Raw genomic sequence first — 25,172 nt, forward strand, 5'->3', positions numbered from 1 at the left:
ATGTAGTTTATTTGGTTAAACTCTTACGCTAATAATTATTGGATTATTTATGGACTTGATTGATTCCGAAACAATTATTATATATTATATTTTTTAAATAAATCTCTTCAGCGTAGAATTAAGAAAGTGTAAGGAAAAAATAATGTTGCACAGAAAATTAACAGAAAGCTTAAAATCTAGGAAGATCGGTTGGAAATCGGTACGTATACTTAAATACAACATTAACGACTATTTTGTCAACTGCCCGGCTAGCTCAGTCGGTAGAGCATGAGACTCTTAATCTCAGGGTCGTGGGTTCGAGCCCCACGTTGGGCGAATTAATTTTGCAGTTTTTTTTTATTTTCTTTTATTATTATAATAATTTGTTGTACTTTTTAGTGAATTTATCAACAAAAACCTTTTTAACAATTTTTTCGAAGAAATTGAGAGACATTTTTAAGCACTCGTTTTTTTAGATCTGATTTCCTTTACGCATTATTATTAGGCATTTAATCAAGCATTCATGAATTATTTGATTTTATCATGTCGTCAGAATTTTTAAACTTTTTGTACGGTTTGATTCCGTGGTGGGGATGATTAATGTATATTATAATGTTCATCAAATTGTCAGTTATGTGTCAGCGGTACTGTAGTGGTAGTTAAGAGGAGATTTTCAAATTATTATCAGAATATTCGTAATGTTTGTCTTTCTTTAAAAAATAAAAATAAAATAAAAAAGGTCTTTCAAATAAAATATGTGAATAATTGGAAAAGGTACCATCTGTGTATTGAGGCGAAAGCAACGAAGTATTCCAGGCGTTTTTCTAAGTGGGTCAATAAGAAACACCAGCCAAATGTTATATAGCTACTACCTGCATAATGACGTCATGTAACATACTTATAAACATGGTGTCCGGAAACTAGTGGCACAAGCGGAAAACGTGGATATTCTTTTAAATTAAAAAAAATATATCAGTTTTCTTCAAATAGTAAGTATAATACATTACATATTATTTATTTGTTGTTTATAAAATTAGTTCTTGAAATACCTATACTGAAGGCTATCTATGTACATAATAAACGCAAAAAAATCACCAAATAATAAATTTTATTAATTATGAAAATGATAAATAATATATGTAAGCGAAGTACAACTCGCGGCCAACGGTCCGGATGCGGCCCACTTGGTAACATTTTTTTTTTTTTATTTAAGTAAGTTATCCGATATCTCAACATTAGTAAGAAAAGTGAGTTCAGATATTTCTCAGTTGATTTGGTCCTGTGATCACAAAATCAAACAAATGCTCTTTTGCCAAATTTAAAAGGAAGACATTTTTTGTGTTTTTATAATAGAATGAAATAGATTTCCAGCATTACGTATTGTGGCGTCACAAGTGTACAATGTGTTGGTCTCACAAGTGTCCAATGTTTTGGTCTCACAAGTGTACAATGTTTTGGTCTCACAAGTGTATAATGTTTTGGTCTCACAAGTGTACAATGTTTTGGTCTCACAAGTGTATAATGTTTTGGTCTCACAAGTGTACAATGTTTTGGTCTCAAGAGTATAATGTTTTGGTCTCACAAGTGCATAATGTTTTGGTCTCACAAGTGTACAATGTTTTGGTCTCACAAGAGTATAATGTTTTGGTCTCACAAGTGCATAATGTTTTGGTCTCACAAGTGTACAATGTTTTGGTCTCACAAGAGTATAATGTTTTGGTCTCACAAGTGCATAATGTTTTGGTCTCACAAGTGTACAATGTTTTGGTCTAACAAGTGCATAATGTTTTGGTCTCACAAGTGTACAATGTTTTGGTCTCACAAGAGTATAATGTTTTGGTCTCACAAGTGTACAATGTTTTGATCTGAATAGAATTTTCCAATCACGTTTAAAAATAGCTTCCAATATTCTAGAAGAAAATAAAGATAATGTTGGTAGATCTTAGTCGAAGTACGTTACAGTTAAATATAATTAAGTTGATAAGGTCGAATTTGCTCAGTGGTCAGGCAGCAAAGACAGAGGTACTGGGTTCAATTCCCAGATGCTTTCGACCGAATCTTTTCTAATTTTTCTGTTTCACATATTGTTTTGAGAGTTGTAAATGTTATTTTTATGTTATAATATGAGTAATGCGCATTAAAAAATATAATATAATATAGTACCTACTCATGCGAATGATTAAATAAAGACCTAATATAATGTTGTGTAATTTAATCTCCGCGCTTTATTGCGACCTTGGTATTATTATCCATATTGTATTATGATCGTGAATAACGCATAAGTAGCTCGGATTCCCGAAAGAGTTACACCGTTTCAATTTACCAAGGCGAGTGGAAAATAGCATTATTAGGATTGAGCTCAAACACAGCATAACGGGGGAAATATTCGTTATACGGAAACAGCCGAACAAATGCGAACTTTCCCGAACCTCGCTCGTATTGATTAGGTGCGGTAAGCCGGCCTCCCGAAACCAACGCTCCTGTGCGGTAAACCTACAAGCTAAAATCGCCCCGAAATGCGAATGATTTTAATATCGTAAGGATCATTATCGGTTGTGCCTGATCTTTGAGTTATAACTTCATTCCGCTTTTAATGGCAACACATCCACTACCCGGCTCCTGTATTCAAGAAGAATTTTAATCGGGGATGTTTTACACAAAGTTAAAATATATTCAGACGCAGAATTGAGACAGAAAATGACGGTTTAATGGTTTGGGTTTACCATTTTCTCGGGTTTTCGTGAATACGGAAAACCCGCGAAAGCGTCTGAACTCATCTGGCAGGGGAATTTGTGATTCTAATCAGCGTATTTGTTTTTTTAAAGACTATTTTGGCGTGGCGTGATTTGTGAGGTTGGCGTTTGATTCCCTTCCCATTACCCGCCATTTTTGCGCGCAAATGTTTATCGGGCGGGAAAATGAGGAAAATTGTAGCAGTCACCATTCCGCAGATTAGGTGTTGCCATTATAATGAATAATATGTCCATTTACATGGAAATTTGCGAAACAGATAATATGTACTTAACTGTTATCATGATTCACTTGTAGATCTTTTATGGGAGTCACTTGATTGGTTAAAACACAATTTCTTTCTAATAGTTTTCAGACATTTTTTTTAAACAGAAAATAAAATACAAATGAATGTGACCAAGACTCGAACTCGGAACCTCTTATTCTCTGAACTTCTCTATCCATGTCGATCGCATCTAATGTAATGACATTAAATCTATAATTTATATATTTATACATTAAATCTAATTTTAATCTGTTAAAAGTAATGACTTTTAACAGATTCACGACTGTGATCACAATTCCAAATATAGAAGGTGTTTTGGAAAAAATATCGTAATTAATTTTATTATAAAAACATAATTTTCGCTCCATTTTACTAAATGGTTTTGGGATCCACTAGGGCCCTGGGTGTCTCCAGGCGTCCCCAACTATCAGGAACCCCGGTCCAATGCAGGCCAAGTCTCTCCTCGTACAGAATCTGCTTCTGTTTTCACTATATTTGTGTTGACCAACGAACGACTAACCCCTGGAATGGTCGATAAAATTCTGTAATATATTCGTTTTGCTGGAATCTTAAACTGTCCCATCTACTTTTCCATAAAGATTAGCAATACAAAAATTTTGGTAGAAATAAAAAAAAATGTATACACATATTTTTAAATCGTGAATTTCAGATTTGTTATAGATTTACAGGGTTTGGTTTAATGTTAACTCGGGCTGTAAGTAAGTCGTTGTATAAACTACTGGAAATATGATTTCACTTCACATTGAATGTCAAAAAAGAGGTTAATTCTAAATCAGGTATTTATGGAAATGGTTTAAAATAAAGTAACTTAAATTCATTATTAGTTCAAATCTTTTTGAAGTGAAACTTCTTTACGCGCGTCATGCAATTTCGAGGACCGGAGTAAAACCGACTCATGACCGAAACGAAAATGCGGGTACCCCCACCACCGATTAAAGTTCATTTGATCTAGTCAAAGTTTTGAAGTAACATATAAATGCTTCTTAGCTCATCCCGACAACTGGCGTTGGTGGTGTAATGGTCAGCATAGTTGCCTTCCAAGCAGTTGATCCGAGTTCGATTCTCGGCCATCGCACATTATTTTTTTGTTTTTAACGCCTTTTTCATTCAATATCTTATTTTTTAGTAGGTCAGAACATTTTTTAAAAGAAAATAATATTGCAAAATAATAAAAACACTTATCTCACTGTGATAAAACATTACTCCGCTAGAGCGCGCTTTGCGTTATTGTGTTGGATTAAAATTATTATCTAATCCGTATATTATGATAATTGTATTACATTTATTTAATTAATTTATTTATTTTGATAATATGTAATAATTTACAGAAAAAAAAATTAAAACTATCTCCCTCTGATAAAATATCCGTTCGCTAGAGCGCACTACGCGATCTTGTGTGGGATTCTATTTCTGTACATTGTACATTATTTTTAAAAATATATTATATTTTGGGTGTGATGTAGGTAACATTATAAAACATAACAAGCTCTCATATTTTCAGAACCTACATAATATAATCAATTTATGCGGCTTTGCTTACAGTTGGTGCTCAGCGTGGTTGGCTTTCAATCAGTTAAGCGAGGTTCGATTCTCGGCTGTGGCATTTTTGAAGTGAAACCTTGTTGAGGTGGGGGAGCCGCTCACGAACGTTCTCTCTCTTCTCTTCTTTCCTCTCTCTCAGACACCAGCGAACTGCGCCACGCCAAGCATCAGCTGAAACTAGAAGTTTCACTTCTGTCTTGCGTAGGCTTGACACACCCACTTTTTTTTTTCTAAATAAGTCGTTGTATAAACGGTTGGAAAGAAAATAACATTCCATATCAAAACAAAATAATGTGTGACTTAATTACATTGGTAGCAAATTAGTATCAAGAAAATTGCTAGAAAGACAAGCCATTTTAAATCATTGTCATGTAGAGGTAGAGGGTTTTCCAATAAGAGATGTTATTTTGAATAGCCCGCTATTTCGGTAGATGTTACTTTTGAAGCTGTCATTTTTTGACATTTGACAAGTAGAAACTACGCCATTAATAAAAATGGAACGATGTGAATAAAATGCAAATCATCTTAAGTGATGAGGCCCATTTCCACCACGGTGGCTTCGTCAACAAGCAAAATTGTCGCATCTGGGGCTCGGAAAACCCAAGATTTATTGTTGAAAAGCCTCTCTACCCTCAACGTGTGGCTGTTTGGTGCGGTTTATGGTCCGGCGGAGTCATTGGACCTTACTTTTTCGAAAATGAGGCTGGAGCAACAGTTACGGTGAATGGATCGCTATCGAGAGATGATTAATGATTTTTTTATGGCCGGAATTGGATGGTATTGATCTGGACAGCGTTTACTTTCAATAAGACGGCACTACGTGCCACACAAGCAACGAAACCATTGATCTTTTACGATTGAATATCAAAATAACACCTCTTATTGGAAAATCCTGTATATTTACAGAGTTTGGTTTGATTGTGTCAACTCTGGTTACAAGTAAGTGGTTGTATAAACTGTTGGAAATATAATAATGTATTATATAAACTAAACTAAAAAATAATTCGTTATGTAAACGGTTGGAAAGACCAAACCCAACAAAAAAAAATATTTTGTGTATATATAAATATTTAAAAATAGAAAGATTAATGCATTACTACTTTTGTATATACGTTCACATTCATTAGGGCTGGTGTGCACTGAATATAGAAAAAAACTTATAAATTACTTATTCCATCAAAACAATATTCAGAAATCATAATATTACTGATGCAAATATGCGAAATTTGTCATTCATTGCTTTATTCAGATGTAACAATTTGTAGCTAGGTCCCTAAAAATTTCTTCATCTATTTCTACTTTTTTTCAGTTCAATATATTATATGCTTTTCATTGTAATATTATTTTATTAATGTCAAATTTAATTTAAAAATGTAATAAAAAAATAAAAAGTATACTAATCTGCCATTAAAAATGTTATGTACATTGTTGGAAAAATTACTTCATTCTTTCAGGGCAAAGATAATGTCATTCTTGTGATTTTACAACAAGTAATCTTGTTAATTTTAATGAAGAAAATCGGTAAAAATACGAGCTATGTACGTATTCATGTACCTATTAGTTAAATTTATGTGGTTTTGTTTTTGTTAATTCTGGCCATAAATAAGTCGTTGTAACGTTGAATCGGAAATATAATTAGATTCCATATAACGGGCGGGGATATTCTATTTCCGTTCTAATAGATCATCAGTAAATGCTCCACACAATACCAGCGGCAGGTCGATCCGCCACTTTGCTTAGTGTGGCTGATGGCTCGACTCTGTTTGCGTGAACATCATCCGTGAAATACATTGCATCAACTGGGAGGGTGACCATCTGACAATGCTTTCACGAAAATGATAATCATTTGTAAATATTTAGTACTTCTTGGGGTAGGTACTTTCTTGGTAGGTTTTTTCAACGTTTTGAAGTGTTCTAAATTTTTTTTTAAATGTTACATCTAGAATGCCGTTATGGTTTTCAGACAGTTTGGTAAACCTTTGCTACAAGACTTTTTTTAATGAAGTAGTTCATGAAGCCACATTATTAATAATGTGATGTATGGTAAAAAGGTTGAGTGCTTAATCGATTGATGGCTGTAGACATAAAGCTTACGCCAGGACCCAACCAGATGTCGCTAGTATAGCAGGTACTTGCGAGAAATATTTTCGGACAGTGCGAGCGTCTGGAGGCTCAGAGATCTACCTACCCTCGGGTAAAGAACAGTGTAGTTTAGCCATACAGGTTATTGTAACGTAAATAAACGCAATTATACTAAGAACCTTTTACTGTTTTAAAGAGTTCCCAAAACCCGAAGTCTGCATAAGTAAAGGCAGACATAACAACTGATACAACAATTAATAATCTTCAGTGAAGATCAATCGGACGATGGCGAAATATCAGAATAGTGCATAATATGATTGCCCGAATATTTTACAAACGTAACAATAATGTTAAACATTGTTCAATCCATTTTTTACTAGTCAGTAAGCGTGTCAGACATGGTGTTATTACCGAACTTGCTCGATGAAACGACTCCAATTCCGACACAATAGCGCCTGTAGAATTATATTTGCACGCAGAAGATACTGCAACGCATCGGCAATGTTTACAGAGCTAGGACTGAAAGGATTCTCCGACCTGATGATACATAGGGTCTCTGGAGCCAGGATGCGGCTGATGGCCTCCGACAATATGGTGGTGACCGGAGCCTACCAGCCCCAAGCGCCACTCCTGAGTGAGCGCTGGGCCCGAACTCACTCAATACCACGTCCGACATAATAATACTCACAGTTATTCATTTACTTTTATTTCTACTTGACTTTTACTTGATTTACTTTTATTTATTCAAAATTAATTATATTTTTTCTATCAATATGAATAACTATATGTTAGGAATGAGGGGATTACGAAGGGCGCCAGAGTTAGGGATGGAGCTCCCCACGCTATAGCTCCATGTGGCGGCATTGTTAGGAAGGCAGCTCAGCGTAGAGTTATGAGAATCCAATTATTCAGGAAGGGTCGGCAAAAGCCTTTACACGGGGAACTTATCAAAAATCCAGACTACACTTCTCTCGTCAAATGAAACTCCTATTGGGCTGATAAATGGTTGTATTCACAGGCAACAGGTACATTGTATGACACAAATGAGGACACAGTTAACATCCTAAATTATTTCCTGGCTTTTAGAATAGAACAATCTCTCTCGTATTTTGTTCTGGCTGGCAAGCTTGTTTAACAGACATTACAAGAAGGCACATAATGGGGAAATGGTTAAGTAACATGCTTACATGAGCCTTTCCGGGTGATGCAAGAGTTGAGAGACCCTGGTGGCGTTACTCACAGATAGGGTGGAGTAATATCCATGGTGGTGCTCTTCCATACGCACCATCGAGCGCGTATCGGTCTTCAATGATGTAGCCGGTACTTCTCGTTCGAGACTGGATTAATAGCAAAACAACCTCACATGATGTCCAGACCAAAGCTAGCGTCCGTGAGCGTCTTCGTAGCAAACTGCCCACACATGGTTTTGGGACCAAGGCTAGATTCCGAGTGATGGCCGCCAGCGGTGGCCGAGGCCGTTGAAGTTTAGCGCGCCTTGCGCCGTGCGATGTGCGCAGCCGCTAGTGTTGCCAACATTCTCCGTCTAATTTTAAGTTCGCGGGGCTTTTGAATGCGTTAGGGAGATCTAATTCGTGACATATATTAGACGTGTGGGATTGCACTGACCTCCCACATCCTGGATTAAAAGTATTATTACGGTGATTATTTGCTATTAAGTGCAAAAATTATATTTTAATGCTCTTTTATAATGATACAATGCATATGGAAGGATTAAATGCTCATCGCACCGTGACAATCCGACGGGTGGAGAAACATCTGCATTAGTGAAAATCAAATGCGTATGGGGAACCGCTCTCGTCACTAAAGCTCGGTGGCAAACTTGATCAAATGGCTGAATGATGATTAAATGGCTAAAAAATCAGCGCACGTCTGTTGAAAATGATAGTATAATTATTAATTATTTTGACCAGTTATTTCTTAAAAGTATCGGGTTCTCAAGTAAACGCTGAGGGTTCAGTCTAAAATATGTTCTAAAATATCAGATGATCTAAGCCAGAAATTCTTTCTTTCTTCTTAAAAACAAACTAGAGCTAAAAAAATAAATAATCTATGCATTCGTTATACTACACAATGAGATTAGTTCCTATCCCCAGATAAAAAAAACCTTTTGCTTTGTTTCACATAATTTTTTTATTAAATAAATAAAAATATTATAATAGTGTGTGGTCACATTTTCCCTGACGATGGATACCGTAAAGCTGTCCGAAACGTTGGCTTAATAGGGAGGTAGCGTAACACGGCATAATACCCCAAAAATAAATCACTTTAATATTTTTAGCCGTCAAAATCTCATATCATATACAAAAAAACAATATGTACAACAAAAAATATGGTTGAACGTATAATGTGACAAATTAAGTTTTTTAGAAAATTATTGGAAAAATACTCTTATTTGTTTCTGAAATAAACAAAATAAAACAAAACACGCTTTTTTGCGATGTTTTTTTTTGCATTAATCAAAAAAGGCGAATGGTTTTAAGCGGGAATTTCAACCTTATCGCCATTTATATAAGGAGAATTATTGTTAGTAGCCCGACTCCGAATGTTACACAACGTGGTGCATCGCCAATATTATATCCTGTCTTATTTTTATAATATTTTATCCAGTTTTTGTTACTTGTCATGGGAGATTTTTTATTTTACATAAATTTAATTGTTTTATTTTTACCTGTTGTATTATTAGAGGTAAAGTCACAAGGATGAAATCCATAATTTGTTTTATTTTTACTACATACTACACACAACATTTACAAAATGATGGTCACCCCAGCAATCTATAAACTGACCTACGACGCTGTAATAATTACTGAAATTTAGTATTGAGTCGAGCCAATCGATATAATGCTCTCGTTTTAGGATAAACCTTTGTGCCAATCTCTCCTCACCTCTTCTGCTCCTGATATTCCATCTCCTCTCAGTCACTCCTAGTCTATACCAAAATACTTCTGGAATACCTTGAAATTATTATTGGATATTCGGGGAAATTGATTTTCTTGGAATTGGCCGATGACGCCGAGGAATATTAATGTGAAGCGCATTGCTATTGAACTGCCAATAATTATATAAAGAACGGGTGTCTCAAAAAAAATTCATGTCCCTTGTGTTGAAAATACTTTATTTGGCAGTCGGAAATTTTTCATATTCCTATGTATATCTTTGTGTACCTACATAAAGCATTTTTTGTATTTTTCTTTGTTTGTGAACACCGCACAAAAGTCCCAACTGCTCCTAACCGTCTGGAGCCAGTGATACTATGGCATCACCAATTGGGGTATGTTGTGAGGCTAAAGAGGTGAGGAGGAGGAAGGTGAGGGAGTAACTGGCAATACAGATCTGGCCACCAAACACGGCTAAAGCCATTTCAAGAAACGTTTCAATTACGAATTGTGTCCTTACACAAAGGCGATACTGAAAGCATCCCCCACTCTGGAACGTGCCGCAAGTATTCTATATATTAGTTTTAATGAATTAATTGTGAAATAATACAAAACCTAAAAAAAATTACTTGCGCACGCGGGATTAGAATCAGTGACCTTCGGATTGCTAGTTTGGAGCCTTACCTTTTGACTACGGCGGCTGTTAAAGTTTAGTTTTCATTACCAAAAAAAATTACGGCTACCCATAAATATTTTTGTTTAATCTACATTAAAAACGTGTACATCTATATTTAAAAATGTGTTAGTCTATGTCGTATTAAGTGCTACGAAGGTAATTCGGATGGGATAATGTCACAACTTTGCCAGAGAACTTTGACGTCAGAGCCAAGCCGTAGATCTGTTCGCCTTTTTGAAGTTTGACGTTATGACTGGAATTCTTCACTGTTTTGCTATCCGGAAATATTTTTAAAATGTATTACCTCAATCTCATCTTAGCAAAACTTAAGATAAATACAGTGTGTACGGAAGTCTTCAATAATTGCTTGGTTCGTTCAAGATTACAAGAAGTTTATTATCGTCGGTAATCATATAGTCTTACTGGACACACGTCCGTTCTGTTTGAGTCTATAAGTTATTCTGCGAAAGCAAATGAAATACACTGAGCTCCCGGCCTGGCATTCGGCTACCCTTCGGGTGCCGCCGGAAGCATTCGGGCAATCGCTGCCATCTATGACTAGTTATTAAAACTACCTTAACTAGATATTAATAAGAACATTGCAATAAGTGTGTAAATTTAAATACCTCAAGTGAACTGAGTCAATTTACATTTATAAATATTAATGTGCTTAGATTTAGATTGTTTGACGTTTTTTTTAAATTTCTTCTGCAACGCAGGTGAATTCCTTTCACAATTCAAAAAAAACTACTTACTTTTAACCCTTCGAAAAGTAGTGTTATTGTCAATATCGGTCATTTTATCAAAATACTTTTTAGGGTCTAGTAGCAATATACACATGCGACTATCAAAAAAAAATTGAAACAAAAAATCAGAAAAAGATTCGGTTGCATCTAGAAATTCAACCTAGGAACTCAGCCTTGCCGGGGCTTTGCTCTACCACTGAGCTAATTCAACCCTATCTTCGGTCATATTTAACTGTCTCATACTTCGATTAATTCCGACATCATCTTCATTTTCTTAACGCATATCTTTATTGGCTGCTATCTTTATGTATGAATGTAAGATTCTTACCGAACAAAATGCAATCTAGATAGTGTCTTAGATAAATATATACATTTTCATTTTAATGTGCTGCATTTATTGACTTTTCTACAAGTCCAGGATAAATACCTTTTGATATTTTTTAAAGTAGCATTGTTTAATATACTTACAAAAAATTGATACTAGATAGTATATATACTTTTATTTTATTGAAAATAAATCATTTTGTGTACACCAGTATTTATATAAATATACTTTTATTCCCTTTAATCGTAAAAGTTGATTATTTTAGAGTTCAGTAAACGTTTTAACTGCGTTAGGCATGTTTTGGGCCACCCAAAACGTTAGATATCCAGTAGTTCTCTATAAATACGTTTAATCTCGAGATTTGTAAGAGAATGCGTTAATACTCAAATCAAGCATCTGGCAAATCAACCAAGCGTCTTTTCCTGCCTCATCGGAATAATATTATTGTATAGATATCTGATTTTATGATCATTGAGTGCAAATATCCTTTGCCGTTGTTGCATAGCTTTTATTTGAGTGCTTACGTACATTTTACCAGAGTATTTAAGAATAATTATTTTATGTTTCAAATTGGGAGACGGGTATGGGTACCGCCGCCCCGGGAACCATTTATTGGATAAGCAATACCCCTGCCATAGGTCACCACAAGTGGTTCACTTCATTTGGTGACTTAGCAGGGGTGCCCGAGTTTATGGATTAGGTTTGTCTAGGTCTTAGAGGCGGATGCGTATTTGAACCGCAGTGGGAGGGATAGATTTAGAACAGGTTTCATACTAATAATAAATTTTAAAATGACCTATTAAATACCATGGATAAGGAAGGACGTTTTTTTAAATGATTCTGGTGTCCATAAATTAATTTGTAACGATTTTACTTTTATATGTATGTTGGTATTATTTGTAAAAAAATTAATACCATAGTTAAGGAGCAGGTGTTTTAATAATAAAAAATATATGAATTTTTCCAAACCACATTTTAGAAACAAATCGTTCTTTCAATATAAATAAATAAATAAAAATCGTTAAATTTACAATCAATTAATTCATGAAAATTAACTACCGAATGGTAGCCATTGCTCATTTGGTCAGATAACTTTGAAATTAGAATTTTATAATACGTAGTAAATTAAATATTATCAACAACCAAAAAAAAATAAATACGCTTAAATATTTTTTTTATTTTTCTTCTCTTTATTTTTTTGATTTTTTAAAATTAATTTACATATTACTAAATAATTAACCATCGCTTATTGTAATATTTTTTCGGTAGATAGTTATCTATTTGTCTATTTATATATTTTTTGGTATTCTTTGTATCCTGATGAATAAACCATTTGTTTTTAAACTTTTTTTCACAAAATCAATTTTGTAATCAAGTTACTTATTTTATTTTATTTAAATGTGTTTACATATGTAAAAGAAGGACAAAAATTCACATGTAGTCCTTCCTTTTCACAGACAAAAAAAACCAACAACTTACAAAACATCACGAAAATTGTTATCCAAAAACAATGCCATTCGCGACTCTCATTCAAATGTCAAAAAAACTAAGGACGGGTTGTTTCGGAGAATTTGAACAATTCATCAAATTTCAACGTTCATTTTCAAGTTCTGTGAAAGACTTATTCAAGTTCTGTTTTTATATCATTGTAGGCTAGTTGCTTGAAAAAACTGAAATAAAAACAGACCTTGAAAAAATCTTTCACAGAACTTGAAAATGAACGTTGAAATTTGATGAATTGTTCAGATTCTCCGAAACAACCCGTCCTAAATGCCTATTTGTGAAGTCCTCAGATGTGACGGGAAATCATACACTTGGGTCTTAAAATGCTCGAGTCATCAAAATCATCAATTCTTGTTAAGTCAAATTTGAAAGAAAGATTTTATTACCAATTAACATTGGAACATTTTAATTAATGTTCGATTTAAAGGGCACTTAGCAAAACAAACCGTTTATTTCGTACCGCTCCATATATCAAAGAAAGTCGAATTCTTTACTTTTTTATTCGGTGCCCAATTAGTTGCAAACAAAAATAATGATTACGTGACCTGTTTCGCACTGTTTCAGTACGTATTTATCACGAAGCGTTTGGTAAATTACATCCAACAAAAGGGAAAAATCGATTTAATAATCTAATTATCTTTTGTGGATGTATGGAGCAACCCTTTTACCGAGTGGGGGTTGTTTTCCTTGCCGTTTTCCGCACGACTGGGTTTGATGGGGTGAAGTTTAAGTACTGCTCTACCGGTTTAATCTACTGTAGACAATGCGTATTATTCATAGAGATAGACATAGAGTAGAGACTTAGCGTTGGTAAGTCAATGTCTTTATATTACTTTACGTACATGGTGTTTATTTTACGAAAGTAGTCAAGAACTGTTGGATTTGTTAGGTTGTTGATATGTGGCAGGTTGTTTCCGGTGGGGTTGTTTCGGTGGAAAGTGCCATTTCGAGGGTTTTTTCACATCGCGGGAGTATTTTTTTATGTTTTAACGCACAAGAGTCCCAACAAACCCGAGCTGGTAGTATTATGGGATCCCCAATTATAAGAATAAAAAAAATAATATTGTGAGTCTGAAGCAAGAGGAAAAAGACTTGGAACCTGACCTTGCACAGATATTATCAGTAAACATTGCTAGAATCATTTCAATGCATTATTTTTTTAAAAATATTAATTCCTCTCAAAAGTCCCATCTGTTGGAAAACAGTGGGACTGTGACTCACCAATGTGGGTACGCTGTCATCTGGAGGAGATGGTTATGAAATATCTGGCTACTAAAACCATTCCAAGCGATTTCTCAATGGTGGTCTCTCACAAGGGATTGGAACTGTGTAGACAAATAGATATTAGATTATATCGAACTATGAAAATATTTTTACTCCGAGTCCGAATGCGGGTAACAATGAAATTTAGTAGTTGAAAGTTTTTTTTTTTGATTTTTGAGATAATAATGTATCATTTTTACTATGAATAAGTAATAATCGAAGCAATAAAACAAAACCAAACCACTTTTCAGCTTAAAAAAATTATTATTGCCTCTTAGTTAAAGCTTGCATGTGGTAAAAAAAAGATAAAAATTCCGTAGCCATTTATGATTTGTAGAAACATTTTGCCGAAATATAGAGTGACGATAAGGTCGCAAAAGCGTCGTAAAACGTAATTTTTTAGATAAATCGCATTTCCACCTTAATAATATTAATGAAAAATCCTCGCTGTGAAACTCAAACCGCCAACCCACACTCTTTTGTACGTTCTAGAAAGATTAATTTTTTTTTTTGCAGATATTATTATGTCTAAAAGTTGAAATTATAAAAAAAAAATGACTGAATATGTGTTTTCGTTATCAGGGTTTCTCAAACTATTTTCATCACCGCAACCCACTTTTTTTAACAACAAACAACGGTCCACGAAAAACAAATAATATTTATATTTTTTAAATTGAACCACCCCCTTTTTTTAGTTCCACCTTTGTATGCAGTCAAGATAGAAAAATATGAATAGATATGTTCCAATAGCTGAGAGCTCCATTGTAACCTATCTTTTTGACGAATGTACTTCGCTATGAGAAAAAAAGGGGTTCGAGAGAAACTCGGGTGAAGCCGGGTAGAAAAAAAATTATAACATGTATGTGGTTTATTTTAATCATGCTCAAAAGCTGTGATTCAACCACTCTTGAAACTTTTTATAACAGTGTGGGTAGGTACCGGCGCAAACCGTATTCGCGCCTTTTTGTTTGTTATTTATTTGTCGTTTTTCTGTTTCCCCGTGACCTGACCCTCCCCTTACCCACTTTTCCATCCCCCTTCTCCCTTTCGCCTCCGCCGCGCCCGTTCCAATTCACAACCCCCGCCGCCCCCCGCCGACCGTGGAAAGCAACCCGCACCCTGTTGTCTCCCCGTATCGCCCCCACCCTCCCTCGCTACTAGACACAGCTCGTGGTGGTCCACTCGACCCGAATGAAAATGGGAATGTGAAAAAATGGGAATAATTGGGGTGACCATTATAGTGTTGATGACACGCTTTGGAACGAGGTGCCTACCACTCATTACAATATATCACAGTGCAAGGATAAAAATGAGTATTGCTAATTTATTAAAAAATGTCTTCAAATTATTGGTTATCAGGTTTAAAATGGGTTTACGGACCCTGAACGAAGTAATTAAGAGGTTTCTTTTAAATATTTTAGTAAAATATGTTAACACGATATCGGAACACGTGTTCATAGAAACCTAATATTTTAGAGTTATGTCATTATATATTATCAAGGCAAATGCAGGTGCATGAACATGTGTTCCGAAATATAAGGAATTTACTAAAAGATTACAAGGAAACCGAAATTATCAATATTTGAAAAGATTCTTAATAAAATAAATATATATTAAATTATTCTCATATCAAACATAAGTCCTACGAGATATATAAATATAGTACCTGCCTGATTTTTTCAATTTGTATTTTGGTTATTCTGCTGGCATTAATATTCACAACAAATGATAGATTTCCAATGACGTCTTGTTTGGGAATATGAGGGGAGGCCCATAAATAGGCTGAAGAACTTAAAAGATCTGCTGGCTTCGGATAAGAGTCGTAAACAATCGTCAAAACTGTATAAATCTGTGTTCATAACTGGACACCCTAGCAGAAGATGTTAACCAGTTATAACTTAATCTGTTGTCACTCAAGTATAGAATCGAAAACAGCGGATGAGCGGATCAAAGGAACTGTTCCAGAACAGAATAAATAATACACGACAGATATCTGGGTCAGGACAAGATGACGAAGAAATGGAGAGATGAAATAAATAGTTCATATTTACGCAATCAACTTCTCCGGTTGTTCCTGTCGATGCGGTGCGTATCAAAAATGTATTGTTTATTTATTTCGATATTTCTGAGCGAAAGTGTGTAACATTATGATTTAAGATAAATATAATAAAATATATATGCTATAATGTATTATCATGTATTTTATAAATAAAAAAATATTATTTATAAAAAAAATATTTCTAAAAAATAAATAAATAGATATTATGAGCTACTAAGAAATGTTTTAAATATCCTCAGCTCGTGAATGCAATAGAAATAAAATAAGAATAGAATAAGAATCGAAAAATAATAGAATACGAATAGAATAAGAATAGAATAAGAATATAATGAGAATATGTTATGAAAATTACCCACCGAAAAATTACTGTGATGCCATCCAACGGTTGAGAGGACATGTTTTATCAAAAAAAATTATCTTCATTCAATCGTTTTTTTTTTTCATTTCTAATTTCTTTCATACAGTTTACATAATACAAAAGTATTAGTTATAAAAAAATGTTAATAATCAGTAATAGTATGGGTTAGTAGTATTGTTTTTTGAACACCTCACTAGGAGAACCTGTGCTGAGGGGTTCGCATGTATTAGGTAAAGTGTTATTATGCCGTCATGACTGCATCATCCTTGAGATTTTCAAGGACGATACTGTGGTTCCACCCATACAGGCATTATTGTGTTCATATTAGTTTAGTCGCAAATAAATTACACCATAATATTACATAGACACAATTTGATGAAAAGGAAAAGATACTAGATGAAGTGTACTTAGTAATTGCAGTTTAGATAAAAAGATAATAAAACCTAACAAAGTAGATGATAACTAATGCAAGTATTAAAAAAAATACCAATTAATTTTACAATTATAATCCATTTATTTGTAGAAATACTTTTAGATTGATTTATAAAAATTCGATAACGTAAATGCGCAGTACACAATAAAGATGTCACCGAACATTCTTTCAAAAACATGGTCACCCCAGCTTGACGGTATAAAAATGTAAGAGGAAGATCATCCACCTCTGTTGGTTGCAAGTGTTGGTGAGGAGGTGGGGTGGTGGTAGGGGATGGTGAGGCGCGAGCAAAGGGGGTGGGGCTGGGAGAAACTCGGGGTAGATGGTGATTTATGTATAAGAGTCGCCTAACGGGCTGGCTGCGACTATAGCGCCACGACAGACACCTAGCGGCGAACTTGGAAAGCTCTGCGGAATAATTTTCGTATGCTCAGAATTATTTCCACAAAATTTCTTCGCCGTTATGTCAACTGAAGTGGGGGGTTTTGTGGGGTTGTTGGGTGGTGGGTGCTCGTTTTCGATTAAAGCCGTTATAAAATAATAGGTTCATTTCGGGCGATTTTCATTGTTCTTCCAGTTAATGCTCTGCCCGTATTTTTAAATGATGAAAAACTGTTTCTTGAATTGGCAAGTTTTGATTAGTCAGATTGTTTATTAATTGAAAAAACTATTTATACAAAATTATTAAATAAAATATTAATAATGTTATTTTCTTTTTCGTGCATTCCTGTTTTATCATTATTTTATGTAACATTTGACGATATAATAATGTCAACAATTTATCTAAACTAATTAGGTAGGTGAAGCCATCTTAAAGCGAATTTGAATTATCAAGAGACCACTAAAAATACTAATATCGCTAACCATGTGTAATGATTCTTCTAATTATCTCTATTATACTAAAATAAAGTCGCTATCCGCGTCTGTCTGTTTGCGCGCTTAATTCTTCTAAACTACGCAACAGATTTTGATAAGATTTTCACCATCATTTAGAGAATGTCTTCCAGAAGGTTTATATGTATATATTTATAATACCTGCATATTATATTTATAAAAAATAGTTAACTAACCATAGGATTTGTAAAGCTGAAAGTATTAAAAAAAATAATAACTGTCCCAGGATAATTGCCTTTCAAAAGACGGCCAGAAATTTCGCTTTCGACTACACAGCGTTAATAAATTTTAAAAATTACATCTTTCAAAAAATTAAATAAAAGAAATACACATTTCAAATTATTGATCCATAAAATTATGTTTGTAGGTACCTAATGAAACAAATCCCAGTTTCAGAGGTCATTAAAACGGAGTTACGCAGAGACACATATTATTACAAACCTACGTATGTATCAAACTAGAATGAATTAAATCAATATTGAACAAACGTAAGGTTAAAAATCATACATCAATGTTAAAAATAGATTTCCATTTTTTTTCAAATCATAATAACTGGAACAAAAAATATTTTTTTTATTAATTAAAACAAAGAAAGTTCGGAATGGCCCTTTAAGAAATACAAGTTAATACATAGTAGGAATTTAAATAATATAATATTACATACATTATAAAAGCTGTTAACCATTGGGTGTGAAAGGGTTAAGTCGATAAGAAGTTAAATACACACCACGACAACTACGCACAAGTACTTGTACGCCTCTGACCTCTTTATCCAGCCAATGGCAGCGTAGCTCAGAGGCAACTAGGTACCTTCTTCTTTAATTTTTAAATTTAGAAGCAATATAATGAATATGCAATTATATTATTTTTAATTTAGGAGCAATAAAGTGAATATGGTATTTTATTATTTTTAAATTTAGAAGCAATATAATGGATTTGCAATATTATTATTTTTAAATTTAGAAGCAATATAATGAATATGCAATTTTATTATTTTTAAATTTCTACTAAACTGAACTAAACAAAAAAACACTATCATACTTATTTTAAAATTATTTAAAAAATATATATACTTCATGATATATGTTTATAATTAAATTCATTATGTTACTTTGTTGTAATATTAATTTCTTATATATGTAAATGTCATCCTCAGCACGGGAGATCCCAGTGAGGATATCATTATCTCCATATGTTACTAAGAAAAGAAGACAATAAATCATTATTATTATTATTATTATAACATAGTAAATATGGTATTTTATTATTATTAAATTTAGAAGCAATATAATGGATATGCCATTTTATTATTTTTAAATTTTGAAGCAATGTAATCAATTTGCAATTTTATTCGAATTTATTGAAAATTTTATATTTTGCTCACTGATTTTATTCAACGAAAGAATGCGATTCGTGGTAGACAATGACGTTATGATTTATATATATATATAAATAGACGCGCTTTAGAAATCTCAAAGTGGCAAGCAAAAAATACGTCGATTGGAGTACTTTAAATTTTCGTAGTTTTAGTACTAAATCATGTTCTATCTCTGAGTAAAATGCCCTCGTGTGTGATGAGAAAGCGTTTTAACAACAAGTCTCGACAACACTAGTAAAATATATAGAGTAACATTCCATGCAAATTACTTATTTACCTGGCCCGTATTTTCAACGAACAAATTCCTTTTTTAAAATGTCAAAACATTCGCTTTTTTTATTTAAAAAAACATTTGTTTGTGAAATTTAATCATTCTTTAATAAATTCGTTTCAGTTTGATTTATTCTCAAAAGGTTAATTAAAATTGTTTATTCCGACTTATTTTTGACTAATAGTCTAACTGCTAAAAGCTACAAATACGATGATGGCGGGTCAAACTATTGAAACCTAAATATTGATGCATTACAATTTTTTTAAATTGTTTTTTTTTGTAAACATCACGTCAAGGACGGTAAGGTTAGATAACGGAATATTCTATACATGGGTGCGGGGTAAGCGGAGATCGGTCGACCGGATCAAACTTTCAACCCTTGGTGGACCTCGGACTATTCCGTTACCTATGCTGTTCATAGTTTTCTACTCGCTAAATCTGCCTCAATACCATTTGATTTTATATCCTCTTGAAAACGTTTACTATTCGTTTACTTTGAGCTAGCTGTCACTTTCTTAGTCATCTTGAAGGGGAAATTTTTCCAAAACTGTTTATCAATACTAATATTTGTAACTAATTGAAATGGACATAGAAAAAAAATCAACAAGTTATGTGACGATTTAGCCACGGGGATGATGGGTGGTCGCCTTGACAACCAGCAACAGTATGCCCCCCCCCTCTCACCACCCACGACCCCCTACTCGCCATGGCCACCTTCTAACCCCTCCACCCCCTTCTCCCCTCCTGGGGAGATATAGTACAAGGTACACCCCTTACCGTAAGATAGGCGAGGATCGGATTTGATGTATTATGACGCTACAAAAATGTATGTACAAGGATGCCAGATTCTTAAGTTCTTTTTGGTTAAAAATTTGTATAAAAGTATATATAATAAAAGTGCGGAAAGGTGGATTGTGGTGCATATCACTTTTTTTTTTTTTTTACTTTTTTTATTTTCATTTCTTTACATATATTATACATAATAATAGACAGTAAATAATAACATAATATATATTACCAAAATTGTATACACAAGAAATGCACTGCCTGAGTGTGGGTAATATAAAACCATTACTATATTTCAAGTACCTAAGTATAATATATATAAGTAGAAAAAGTTTTTTTTTGTTTGTTTATAGTTATTATAAAAGTAAAGAGAAAACATTATGTACAATAGTTTATTTATTTATTATTTTATTGAGCTTCTTCATTTTTCATTAAAAGATCTTGAAAATATAACGGGTAACACGATATATTGAATAGACAAAGGGAAAAATTACAATTATTGTTTAGTGCAAACCCCCTTTATTAAAGTATTATGTCGCCTTAAGTCAATTATAACCGTAGATCACAGATATCCACTCGTAATCTTACAATTACAGGCATCAAGCCACCACAAAGAACCTAAACGCAGATTTTTGTGAAATTATACATTTTGGCACCTCCGTACGAATTTGAATAGTTTGCCTGCCAATTTTTTTCTCTGAAATATCGCAGTTGGCGCTCCGTCACTGTAAGGTTGCAAGTTGTTATAATGTATATCATATAATATAGTGTGTCCGGGGGTAAAGTGCACAAAATTCGAAAGGTGATTCTACATGATGGTAAAAGTAAAAAAGGTGAACTACTTTTTTCGAAATTGCGTTGTTCTTATACAAAAATATTTTTCCGTACAAATATTTAACTTTTGTGCCTGAAAACTGCGTTAAAACCTTGAAATTTTCAAAAAGGTTCTTCATCTTTTTTTACATACTACTATTATGTAGAATTATAGATCTAGTTATAGTTCATCATAGTTTTCCACTCCACCACAAGTTTCTCAAAAGCACCCCAGTTTTATTTATGTTCAAACAAAAACTATTCTTTAAGTAGTTACCTACTATGAATGTTTCGAATTGACTTAAATTATTTGGCCGCTGACCAGTGGCATCTCTTTTTCCCCGCTGCGTAGCGCAGCATCCGAAATCTACTCACAAGTGAAGACTTTATCCCCTTTACCACACCCCTCCCGATCCGAATATGCCAGAGTTTCATCGTTGCTGTGTCCCTCTCCCACCAATTGGTCCAGACGGTGGGAAACGAAGTTTTGTCTCACTCACACACCCCCCCTCCCGTTCCAACCCTCAGAAACACATTTTGACAGAAGTGAGTGTTGCGATGGGATTTGGGAAAGGGAGGGAGATTTGTATGGGCTATTCTAATTTCAAAATGCGTGATACCATTGTTGTATTAAAAAAATTATCAAAATTTCTAATTTCGGTTGCGCCTCTGTCAGTAACTCCGATTCAATGAACTCTAGAATTTTAACACTTTATTTAAGCTTCATTTTAAAAATTGGAGATTCCAAACAAGCTTTGATGTAGATATTATCTTTAGATGACAAAAAGCGAAAAAAAATAGTTCAACTTTTCACTTCTAAATAGTTCAATTTGACCTCCAGCGCTGTAACGCCGAACGACCGGAAACTACCAAATCCAGTCCCCACGCAGTGCTACTCGGGTAATAATAGTGGAACACGTTTCGACGAGATACGACTACGCAATAGCGCATCTATGAATATCCGGTGATTTTGCACGGGTCTGCGCTATTATTAAATCAATTTAGAACCAGTTCCAATGTTATGTACGATTTAAATCTTTATTAATTTTTTATATATCTACGTTATTTTTTCACACAAGAGTGGTATCATCCACTTTGACAATAATCACGTAAAAATGGACCAAAAACGTAAAATACCAACCAATATTTCTCCCACCGCATATGTTGACCAATGCTATATTACTAATCCTATTTACAATGTTACTGTTAAAAAAACTATTACATCCACTTTAATTCGACTCCGTACCTCATTCCGGTGCATAGATATTCCTCGGGCGTCCCCGACTTCTCCTACCATTCAAACCACTTTCTAAACACTGCTGGCACTAATAAGAACAAACTTAGAAATTTTCAGAGATATCGGTCGATTACATTTCGGGTTTTGCGAGCACAAAATGTATTTATAAAAAAAAATGGTTTGACTTAGGATTGAACCTTCCTCCCAAGGAACTGAGGCAAATCCTTATTGGATGTCACCGAGATATAATGTCATCCAATTTCATAGAAATGCGTGTGCGCACGTGTCTACAGAATGCATTGTTTTCGACAAATAGTCTTTATGCCAAGCTTAAGCTGGATCGGATGTGGGGAAGTGGGTTAATTTCCACGTCCAAGATTCCAAATAATTCATTAATTCGTGTATTTATTCATTCACTCAAATTCAAATGTATAAATCATTTACTTATTGGAAAATAACCATTGGTTCTATTACAAGAATAGGCCCTTTCATTCGTTTGAATGTATTGGTGTTGGTTATGACCACCGTGAATGAGATGGGATGGTAGACGAAATGGAGGAGGGGGTATTCAGTTATTATGAGTATTATTCGGTCTGCGAGTTATAATACATTATTGTATTACGACGTGTATAAATTTCACCGCGGCGTTACATGGCGCCCCCTATGAACGTGTGGTGAATTATACTACTGTTTGTAAACTGAAGGTAAATAATTTCGTTATAACACAAAGAACATTTTCTTTTTTTTCTTTTGATATACGGTCGTTAGAAGAATTTTCCAAAATCAGAAAACGGTCAAAAATTGAATGGTTTTCTATATTTTTTAAAGCGAATACCTTCTGAACATATTAATTATTCAACTTACAAATAACATTTCTTAATTTCTTATACTATGTAGTTTGTTATGGGTTTTATATCGTGGGCAATATTATACATGTATGTATAATATTATGTATACATACTTCAATGCTGAGTAGCCTGCCATCTACCGTCGGCGGTGAAAGCTTCTCGAATACACTTTTAAAAGTTGTTACGGCTCTCTGTACAGATGTCGCAAATAGGTAGGATCACTAATTATTATTTTAATAAGTTTGGTAATAAAATATCAACTGCTAAGATTTTAAACACATTTAATTTTATATTCTTTCTTTCCCTTTCTTCTCTTTAAAATATGTATGTCAGTTTATCTAAATTTTGCCTCTCCTAAATTGGTATTTTCTACTAGTTGGACAAACAAACATTTTTCATCTGTATGTAACAACCTTACCAATTAAAATAAAAATAAAATTTTATTTATCTAACCCTCCACTCGATGATATTACTAGAATATCAAAACGTCTAAATATATTATATTATTAAAATAATATTTCCTTTTCAGCGAAATTCTGCATGTGTGCCATCTATTGTATCGCTGCGAACTTTTGAGCTTTGGCGTAAAGTCAACAGTTGTTATATTAATTGTTTCCCTTTTGGAGAACTGCTGGAGGAATGAATTGTTTTATTGTGTGACAAAATTAAAGAAAGCTTTATATTGTTGTAATTTAAAAATCTAATTATTATCAATAATGACAAAAATAATCGTTGTCAGAAGTGGGATTCGAACCCACGCCCACAGAAGTGGACTGCGACCTGAACGCAGCGCCTTAGACCGCTCGGCCATCCTGACTATACGATTGGCTATCAAAATAAGACATATAAATCTAACCTCTCACAAACATTTTTAACTGAGCGTGCCGAAGTCCTGTTTTGACTCAACCACTTTGAATTTCGTCTGTCTTGCAATTTGTTCCGTGTTCGCTCAATCCTGTCAAGATGGCAGGCGAGTTTGATAATACCTTTTTATTTCGCCAAATCGCACTTTTTGCCTTTGTTAATTTTTGTGTAGTGGTGAGTGATTTATTTATGAAAGTGTTGTACTGGATGGATCAAAGAGGAATGCAATATTATAATGCGTTACCGGAAACTAAAAATCTGCACCAATTGATAGATTCAAGCTGAATTATAGGAGCCATAATATTAATTGAATAAAATGTAAGAATGTTTGTAGACAAGTTATAATATATATTAGTCATTTTCAAACTGGGATGTACAAATAAAGATTACATTTTTAAATTGTTTTTGATAGGCAGCGGAAGAATGAACAAAAAATAGATTAACTTCACTATGCAGTCTACGCACCCAGTATCTTTGGGCCTGAGGACATAACTTTAGAATTTTTGTAAAATACCGAATAGTAAAGAAGATAATATAAATATATATAAGCCCTCAATATGTTGATATTTGCGGTCGGCTGAAAAGCGTATGACATCACGGCACATGCTCGGCGGTACTGCAGTAGTCATTCGATTATGTATATTGTGACGTCACGAGATACCATTTCATACGTTTTACCAAAGTTCATATTGAAAGCTCATAACTTTGTCATTTTTTTCGACACCGAAAAACTATTACTACCTATACTTTTACATGAAAAAATATTAGGAGACCTCATTAACATTTTCATGAACAATTTTTGGTGATAAAATGTTTCTAGTTGTAAACATTTAACGTGATGTTTCACAGAATTTGAACAAATCATAATACATATTTCAAATTTAATTTTCTAGTCCTGTAAAGGTTCTGTTGTTTAATCATTATTGACCAATTTTTTTCACAAAATGAAATAATAACAGAACTTGAATAGAACTTTCACAGAACTAGAAAATAAACTTTGAAACAACAAAGAAAAACAGAACACTTATTCGAAGAATTTCTACTGCCTCATTTTTAAGATCTGTACATTAAATCATTAGTTTAAATCATAAAAGAAAAAGAAAAGTACCAATTTTTAACTGAAAACCGTACTCGACTTAAATACATATCTCCATGTCCAAAATTAAACACTTCCTTTGCAC

At 33.7% G+C, this 25,172-nt stretch overlaps 2 non-coding genes across 2 annotated transcripts; one reads left to right on the forward strand and one right to left on the reverse strand.

The window, feature by feature from the left end:
* Window positions 1-242: 242 nt before the first annotated feature.
* On the forward strand, window positions 243-315 carry TRNAK-CUU (transfer RNA lysine (anticodon CUU)). Its single transcript has one exon. It is a non-coding gene; the product is annotated as a tRNA-Lys (tRNA).
* A 23,545-nt stretch (window positions 316-23,860) lies between these two features.
* TRNAL-CAG (transfer RNA leucine (anticodon CAG)) lies at window positions 23,861-23,944 on the reverse strand. Its single transcript has one exon. It is a non-coding gene; the product is annotated as a tRNA-Leu (tRNA).
* Window positions 23,945-25,172: the final 1,228 nt, after the last annotated feature.

This window comes from Hesperophylax consimilis, chromosome 6 (assembly GCF_061612785.1).
Source record: "Hesperophylax consimilis isolate HC1 chromosome 6, BYU_Hcon_1.0, whole genome shotgun sequence".
In the NCBI taxonomy this organism is placed as follows: Eukaryota; Metazoa; Arthropoda; class Insecta; order Trichoptera; family Limnephilidae; genus Hesperophylax; species Hesperophylax consimilis.